Below are 10,033 nucleotides of genomic sequence, written 5' to 3'. Positions count from 1 at the left end.
GCAGTTGAGTAAAACACTTTGAAATGGTCAGATAGGTTACTTGATGCCTTTGCTCATTTTCTCCTCAGCCAGCTGTCTGCAGCAACAGGAAACATCTCAACTTTGCTAGCTCTGCAGCCTGCAGAGTACCTTCCAGGACTACCACTCAGGTATAGCCAGGATCTACACACACACACACACACACACACACACACACACACACACACAGAATTTCAAGATAAGTCTGATATAACGGACAAGAGTGTAGGTATAGCTTCCTCAGAGTATGAGATATATCTTAACACTGGTTGTGTCTGTTTCAGAGTAAGACATTATTTGGCTTTTGAGCTGCACTATTAAAAAACCACCTAATCTACAGCTAAACATAAAAGAGTAAGTAAAACACAGTGTTTTGGTATGCTTATCTAAGGAAGGTGGGGTCTTCTTGTAAATGAGATTATAAGGCAATTTATTGAGCATGTTGCTTAAATTTCCAGATAAGAGGGATGATAAGAAAAGATCTCACTCCAAAAGGTCAAAGGAGTTCTTATTCTACACAGATCTCCCGAGAGTCCAGACTTAGGTTTGGTAACTGACGTGGTCAGAACCTTGCTTGTGCAACTTTCTCAGAGAAAAAGAGGACAGGACTTTGCAGGAAATTTCATCAGCTGTGTTGAAATTCTTGACTCTCAGCCAATAGGAGACTTAAGATCTAGAGACAGGATGGGCTCTTTTTTTTCCCACGTTGCCTTGATTCTCCCTCTCTTCAGTACATGAGAGAGATGTGGTTCTGTTCCTCAGGCATCATGCAATATCTTTATATAAAAAAGGCAGGCTAATCCAAGAAAAGCATGATGAATTTCATTAATCATAAGCTTAAAAAAAGAAAGCATGTGTGTATGTACACTCAACTTGTCTGTCTGTAAATCACATCGGCCAGAAAAGGAGGTCAAATCCCCTGGAACTGGAGTTAAGAGTGATTGTGGGCTGCCCGGTGTAAATGCTAGGAACCAAGCCCAGGTCCCCTGCAAGAGTAGCAAGGGCTTTTGACTACCGAGCCATCATCTCTCCATCTCTGCCCCAATCAGTTTTCTGGAGCACAGCACATTTCATAAATGTCTATGCTTGGATTCCCTGAAGAATGGACAGCCATATAGAAGCATGTTTGGATGAAAGGCTGTGGCAGATAGAGGCATGCTGAGGGACACTCAGCCAGGCCGCTGGAGTCTTGTCCTCTTTGTATAGAGAAGGTGCTCAGAGGATGCCACCACACACTTTACGGTGCTGACACGCTGATTAGTTTCAACTGAAGACATATGGGGAACACCAGACACAGAAATAGTTTCCCCCAAATGCCCGTTTTCTACTTGAAGAGAACTGTCCCCTAAATATACTCAACTGTTATGAATTCTCTGTCCCAGCCTTCACACTTATCAGGGAAGATGAACTTGAGTAGCAGGCATAAAACTACAGGTTGATACTATGACAATTACCTATTATTTTATTACCTAAATTTTCTTTCATTCTGAGTAACTATTCTACCATCCATTCCCTTCCCTTACTCTCTTATAACTTACGACTGCAATCTTCAGAAGACCCCCCACCCCCCAGGGACTACTTATTTCTCTAGCTCATCTGCCATCATCTGTCATATCTTCAAACCTCATATTTTGTGGGACTCTTGCACAACTAAAATGTTTTTTCTTCTGATAGACTGCTCTGTTTTAGCTTGTACCCAAGCCAACAAACCTGGAAAGGTATAAGGAAACCATTTCCTCTCCCCTGATGGTATTATTCCCCCCATCATGAACCTCTCTGGAATGAGCTTCAAATGGTCCACTTTCAGGGGAATTTCAAAGAATTTCTTTATGAAAAAAAAAAAGACCTGGAGTGAGAGATGCCAGAGTGACCTGAGGTTCTTCCATTTCCTTTAGTTCAAAGGACCTTGGTGTGGAATTTTCCAAGCCCTAACATTGCAAACAGAGTTAAATAAAACAACACAAATATATTACCTTACACCTCTGAATGCCAAAAGTAGTCTACAATAGGTCTTTTGGGCTAAAATTAAGTAGGGCAAAGGGCCACTGACATTTCTTGACTTGTATTCTCTTTCTCCATATCCAGTTCAAATCTATCTGTCTATCTATCTATCTATCTATCTATCTATCTATCTATCTATCTATCTCTGTTATCTATCTGTCTGTCTGTCTATCTGTCTGTCTGTGAGATTGCCTCTGACCCCTTTTCCACATTGAAAGGCTTTTGTAGATATCGTAAATATGTCTCCAAAATATGTCTCCCAATATACATGCTTTTGCCTTCTGTCAAGATGGCTACTCAGAGAGACTGTACACCAGTACACAGTCAGAAATCTATAGATGCATTTTTTGATAGTTTCTTTCCTGCCCAAAGAAGACCTTTGGAGACTGGGGATCAGACACTGGTCCTGGGAGACTTCACCTATACAGAGACCCTCAGCTCTCCGTGCACAGCACACTCCACCCTGGCAGTTTCTCCATTGCCCTAGCTGAAACTTCTGCCTTTGCTTAGCTCTGCATCAGATTCAGCCATTGTGCCCCTCTTTGGGTCTTGTACTGAATCTGCCTGACTTCCATGTTCAGTGTGTAAGTTTGTAAGTTCTTAAAAATTCACCAAATGGCAGGGTGGTGGTGGTGCATGCTTTTATTCCCAGCACTCGGGAGGCAGAGGCAGGCGGATCTTTGTGGGTTTGAGACCAGCCTAGTCTACAATAGCTAATTCCAGATCAGGCTCCAAAGCTACAGAGAAACCCTGTCTCGGGAAAAAAAAAACCCAAAAAATAAAAACCAAGAACAACCAAACTCACCAAATGCATTTATCACCACACATACTCAAATTATCAAAACCTCAGCTGGGGTGGGGAGGGGTGGGAAATGTGAAGATAAAACTTCCCTACTTGGCACTGGGTCCTCCTGGATAACCCAAGAAAACCTTCTTATCTTGAAGCCAATGGATTAGTCAGCTTAATTCTATCCTTAAGCTTTAAAACCTTATTTTTTCACCTCATAAATAGTTTACTTTAAAGGTGTGACCTTTGGTGGGTTGACCACATTCCAATGGATTGCCATGAGCCTAAATTGAACACCATGGGTTATTTTTAAAGAAGATGTGAATTTAGGAGGGTGGACCATGGATTTAGGAGGAGGTGAGTAGAAGGGAGGGTGTGTATGACCAAAATGTATTGTCTGGTTGTATGAATTCTCAAAGCATTAATAAAAACAACATATTTAGCAACAACAAATTCCTGACCCTGTCCTCAGAAAAGCGAAGTTGAGTTTAGAGGTTCACATCCACGTGTGCTCAGCAGCCTATGAATTAAATTATTTGTCTGAACTTTTACTGTGGAAAAGATGGTTCTATTACATTTCATTGTCTGGTACCTATTAAATAGGTCTGTATTAATGATTAAGTTTTCGTATTGTCAATTGCCTTTGTCTGTGTTTGATTCTCAGCTAACCTAAAACTCATGATGTAGACTAGGTTACCCCCAAACTTGTAGAAATCCTCCTGTGTTTCACAAGTGCTGGAATCACAAGGTTGTATTGATTCTTACCTATTATCACCCTTAGAATCGCCCAGCAGCCAAGGGCTACATATCAGTTACCGGGAGCTGGAATGATTTCTCTATAGAATACTCCAGCTAACAATAATTTTGTGATTTTAAAAGAAATGTTCTCTGAAGGGAAGGTTTAATTTAAAATAAACTGAGGAGATATTTTATTTACCAAACCCCTTGTGCTGCCACGTTTGGATGTAAATATTCATTAGAAATTTTTGTGCTAGACTCTAAGATCCTTGTAAGCTGTTGATAAATCAATGGCTGAGCCCATTATAGGGCTCATATCCAGAAAGATATTATCTTAATTATTTTGTTGTGACTTTCCAACTTCAAAATTCTCATAGTTGTCTGTGGTAAAAGCCTGTGCATCCAGTTGGGTTGTAGGTATACAGCTGTGTCTTGAAAGGGAAGCTGCTCTGACATATCTAAATGTTTTAGATACTCAAGAGGTTGGGGTAGGTTTAAAGATGCCCAAATGTGGGTGTAAAATGGATAATCAGCAGCATAAAAGCTAATTTTCAGGGTCTGATACCCCAGCATCCTTGCAGTGAAGGGCCTAGTATGGTGCTTAGATGACTCTTAAGGGGCCAGGCACTGGTCCAGCTTCTATCCCATGGGATAAACACTGCTTTATATATAATATGACCATTTCACTACAGCACCAGCCAAACCTCGGAGATGATAGGTCATGTGTTGAATGTTTTATGGCACAGGAAGAGTTGCACTGTGACCGAGGTCTGTGTGGCAGGAAGCATCATGAAACACAGGCACCCAGGCCCTTATCTGATCAGGGCCAGGGCACAGGCCAGAGTTCGCAAGTTTAGTATTTTGGAGAAGTGAACGGGTCATGTCCTATAAGCCACTTCTAGTAAGAAGTGTACATCATGACACGCCTACCTTATTGTACCTTGTAATGCTCTTGCATTGCTATAATAGATTATAGCCTTGATGGGAAATTGGGCTGTATCTTGTGTTTCTAAAGCACGAATTTATCCGTCATGAGAGATACAGCACTTGAGGGGCTGGAGAGATGACTCTGGATTTACAAACACTGCTGTCTAAAATGATGGCAGAGGTGGGAATCCTAGCACCCGTCAACGAGCTTGGTTTCTTGCAAGGCATGCAGCTTGATCTCTGAGGAATGTGATACCCTCTTCTTCCTCTGAGCACTCGTGCTCATACAAATGAACACACACTCACATGAACACACACAGAGACACATATTCACACAAATAAATTAAATTACCTTTTGAAATCTAAACTATTTTGCTGTTCAATGAATCCCGAAACAGCTTCCGGGACCAGCCTTTGGAGTCCAGGCTCTGTTAACAGCATTCCAGACCTGCACCTCCTTTCGAGTACCCAGCTCTGTCCGCTGAGTTCAGTCTTTCTCTTTTTTTTCCTGAACACGGAGGGTCCCCTGCTTTCTTTCTAGAGTAAGTTTGGGTCAGTCAGGGTAGAATAGACTTGGCCTCTAGGGGGAGCTCCAGGCCTCTGGTTCCCTCCCGTTGCTGCCACTCCCCTCATCTAAACCCACAAGCTTGGGCAAGTACCAAGGCACTCCCAGAAAGCTTCTAGTGAGGCACTCCTCAAAGACTGTCAAATCCTTATTGGTAGGTGTTTGTTTGTTTTATTTTGTTTCTTGAAAAATCTTTCTGCTACACTTATGGCACAATCGATGGCCAGGAACTGCCTCTGTCGAAGGCCGATCTCACCCTGAGAAAGCATAGACAGAGTGGAAAATTTAGACCCAATAGTGTCCCATAGAACTTAAGACATTGCAGGTGGCTCTCCCGTAGCCTTGGCAGAAAGGCTTTTGTGTCTCCCTTCCTTGTCATCAGCACGATACAACAGTGACATCAGAGGCTCTGATTTGACCCCAAAGGGGCAATGGGGAGGTGCATCAGTAATTGAAGCAGGGGCCTCTGCATGCTTGGCCCGTCTTACCAGGGTGCACATTTGTGATTTAGGGTAAAAATTGACGGGAACAAACGTCAATTTCTTGTCTTGCCCTCCATGCTTGTTTCCTACCTGAATGTTGGAGAGAAGCGGTCCTCACACACTGTCTCCTCATTTAATAAAACAATTTGAAAATATAGTTGGGACTGGATGGATGGTTCAGCAGTTAGGAGCTCTTGCTGTTCTTGCAGATGACCTAAATTCAGCTCTCAGCATCTACATGGAGGTTCCCAACCATCTGTAACTCTAAGAAGAAGCCAATGTCTTCTTCTGGTCTTCCTGAACACCAGACACGCATGTAGTGCACATACATGTGTTCAGGCAAATACTTTTATACATATAATTTTTAAAAAGCACACCATTTAAAATATACACTTGTTCAATATTTATACTCACTAATCAACTGCTTTCAAATAAAAATAACCATGTTTTAGAAAATTGCAGCAGAGAATTACTTTTTTGGCAATGGTATCTATTTGCTCACTTAAGGATATAAATCTTCATAATTTTTTAAATTTTGAGACAAGGTTTTGATCTGTAGCAAAACAGATTCACATTGCAGTCTCACTGGTTCTCGTATTAATCATCCTGCTGCAATCTCCTGCATGCTTGGATCAGATGCACGTGACATCCCAGCTGCGTCATTACTGTGCCCAAGTTTTTACAAAAGTTCAAAAAAATTTGTATAACTTGGACGTTTTTATACCTTAGAATATCAGTTCATATAACGTAGATGTTACATTTCTTTTCATTAAAGATTTTTTTGTTTTTATTTTTATGTCTGTGGTTTGTTTGTTTTTTTGCCTGATGCATGTTTATGCACCATGTATGTGCCTGGTCCCTGGGGAAGAGAGAAGCTACCTGATGTCCTTGAACTGGAGTTCCAGATGGCTATGAGCTGTCACGTGGGTGCTGGAAACTGAGCCTGGATCCCCTGATATTAATTTTAAACAGAATTGCTAAATATAGAAGTTCAAGGATTGAACTATGTGATGATAACTAAACAATATCTCTGTCTTAGTTTCTTCTCTGCTGCTGTGTTAAAACATTGACCAAAAGCTACCTGGGCCACAGGCGGAGAGGGGGAAAGGGTTTATTTGATTTACAGCTTATAGCATATCATGAAAAGAAGTCAGAGCAGGATCTGAAGGGAGGAACTGATGGCAGGAACTAAGACAGAGGCCATGGAGGAGTGGTATAAACTGGCATGCTCTCTGTGTCTTGCTCAGCTGACTTGCTTTCTTTTACATCTCAGACTTACCTGCCCAGGGGTGTCACAGACCACAGTAATCTGGGCATTCTCATACCAATCATCAACTAAGAAAATGCCCCCACACACAAGCCTATAGGACAATCTGAGTTTTCCTCTTTTCGGGTTATGCTGGTTTGTGTCAACTTAATAAAAACTAACCAGTGCAATTCCTAATCAGAAGAACACACACATACATGCGTACACCCACATTTGCCTAGCTATGCCATTTCTTGATTAGGATCCCGTTTCAGCCTTACTTCCTTCTGTTCACATCTTGAACTTGGTTGGTTTTATACTTTCTGAGGGGTCACATTTACAGAACCCTGTTGGGTTATTTCTGAAGGCAGTTCATAATATACACTTACATCTCACCAATTTAGCTTCAAAGGGTACTTTGGCATCCACACTGGATACACAAAACCCCAAACAACTGCAATGACATAGGTACCAGCCAATCAGGACAAATGTTGGCTTCAACCTTGAACCAAATAGTACAGTACAAGGCCACACAGGTAAAGTCCCATCTTGGCAAGTATACATCCTGTACAAACCTGTTGATTCTCTTTCAGTCTCTATTTCTGCTCCATGCTTGGACAACTTGCCAATGCATCTTCATGTAACCATGAGGGCTAACAGTCAGAGAGAGCATGTGTTTTGATGCATGCCGTAATTATGGAGCAGAAGACTTAAGCAGAAACTAAACTCGGGAGGTTGATGCCCAATGCCTCCTGAGTGCAGGACAGAAGGAGCTGTTCTCTGGTGGAAGGTGATGTCTGCTTCTGAAAGGCAGGATGTAGCCTCTGAGACACTGCTCTTCTGAAAGGACCATCATCCCAAAGCTGCATCAAGCCTTTAGCTCCAAAACAATTGCCTTTAGCCTCATTCAAATTTTCCACTCTACAAAGCACCAAAAAAGATGTTTCCTGAACCTAATGACTGTAACCTTTTGCTATAGCAACACTGGAAGCCAAAAATACACATTTTATTTAAATATCTCAGAGCTTTCCGAAGTGTGAACCATGAGGGGGAATGAGCTGCTTTTAGTACATGACGTCAAGTATCGAACTCAGAAGTCTGTTCTGCTCTTGCAAGTTCATAATACTACCTTTGTCCAAGGAGGGAAGGCCACATATGGCTCTATCAGACACCCTACATATTGGGGGAAAAGAAAAAAGAACTAAGAGCACAGAATCATTACAGGAAACTGTAAAGAATAACAAAGATACAGGAAGAATTAGAAGAATGGACTCTGAACCAAACTGGGGCAGCTCAAAGCTGCCACCATCTGCATTCTGCTGGCTTATAAGGTTCCCAGGCACTGCCACAGCTTCCATTTCAAAAGCACATAACAGTATCACCAGATAAATATTAATACAACCTTCTAATACAGACAGTTTAATCTCATCTTTCTGTAGATAGAGAGGGATTTGCTGATGAACGCGAATGTCACCTAGTAGACACAAGTTGATGGTCTCATTGGTTGGGCCATTTCTGCTGTGTAAGACATAGGGTAACTGGTGAGTAAAATCTTCTTTTCCAGGGTCTCCAAGCAGTGAGCCAGCTCTCGAGTGCGAAGAACCTCTCCCACATAAGCCACTCTCATTCCTTTGTGTGCTCACTTGTGGTCCATATTTGTACCAGATTTCATTTCAAAGTCAATTCTGAACCGAAATGTGATTATTTCAATTTCAGTTAGTTTCAGATCTCCCCACTCAGACTTATCAAAAGCATTTGTAAGCCCCTGGCTTGGCCACTTACATTTCACTAAAACCTGCACATGGGGTTGAGAATTGTGCTCAGAATTACTTTTCAGCCAGGTGTCAATAACTGTGTCTGGAATCTGCACATAGAGAAGGGTGTCACCTTATTTTTCAGATGTAGAACTGGCAACTTCAAAGTAGCTTGCTTCCAATCCCAGAAATGTGGTAGGCACCACCCTGACCTTGCCCTTCATCCACGGCTCTGTGATAAGACGGCAGTCAGACATGCTGGTTAGCCGTGCAGGACCAACTTCAAACTCTTAGAGCTCACATCACCTGTTACCAAGAGAAGGTTGGTTTTTACCGTGAAAATCATGATCATGTACCAGCTCATTTGAATCTTTGCTCGTGCACAGTGGAAATGATAGTGTCTACATTTTATATGTGATTCAGCAGAGCTCAGAAATAGCTCATTCTCTCTGAAGGCTCATAGATGAGCTGACAAGCTGGAGAGGGCCAGGAACACACTGTAGGGCTAGTTACTGGGTGGATGGCTATGCAGAAATTGCTTGCTATCTTTGAGCATAACTTGTCTCAACGGAAGCAAACAGAGGGAAGTGTTTATCTTGTAGGTTGAGCACTTGGTAAAACAAATGAAAGAGAAAATAGGATAAATGCTCCGAATTGTTTACTTGTCCTATTTAAAGATGTCTTCATTAAAACTACAAGCAAATGATGGTGCCTCTCAAAAGGAATAAAGTGTTTCCAGGGTTGGACACACACACACACACACACACACACACACACACACACATTAATAACTATCAGCATAATGAATGAACATGAACAGCTACCAAGTTATTTTGAAAGCACAAGGAAGCTGGACCTAGGACACACCCTTGCCAATTCTGTCCTTATTCCTCTGCTACATAGGATCTCCAACAGTAAAGTTTTGTGCTACTCACATTTTCAAATTCATTTTAGTCAACACATTTCCCTGAACTAACTTTCATATGGAGTTCCACTGTTCAAAGCAGTGGGTGACAATTGTGTTCTGGTGCCTCATTCAGCTTCTCCCCCTTTCCCACAGCAGCTTCCGCAATAACTCTATTAGACCCTTGGGGTTCCATGAAGCCTAGGCTGAAAACTAGAGAAAATTTCTTCCTTCTCGTCTCTAGTCAGATTGAGATGTACCTTCCCTTCTTGCCACTCTCTTTACTTTATGCATTCATGCTTGACTCACAGTTAGAGGTACATAGTTGTACAGATTTTGAAAAAACCCGCTTTAAATCATTTATTGATCTCCTTACACAGCCTTATTAAAATTACATTTCTTTTTCTCTTAGTAGGATTGCAAGACTGCTGGAGGCAGGAACACAACCAAGCAAATGATCAGAGCTGACCAGAACTGAGTAAATCAGAAAATAAAAAAAAAAAACAACTGTAAAGCAAGTAAACAAATTTTCAGGAACCTATCTCCTACTAAGATCGCCACAAAATGTTGACAGCACATCAGCATGAAAACCCAACCTGCGGTAGGTTTTC

The sequence above is a fragment of the Arvicola amphibius genome, chromosome 10, assembly GCF_903992535.2.
Source record: "Arvicola amphibius chromosome 10, mArvAmp1.2, whole genome shotgun sequence".
NCBI classification, from domain to species: Eukaryota; Metazoa; Chordata; class Mammalia; order Rodentia; family Cricetidae; genus Arvicola; species Arvicola amphibius.
Note: the sequence above shows the minus strand (reverse complement) of the source record.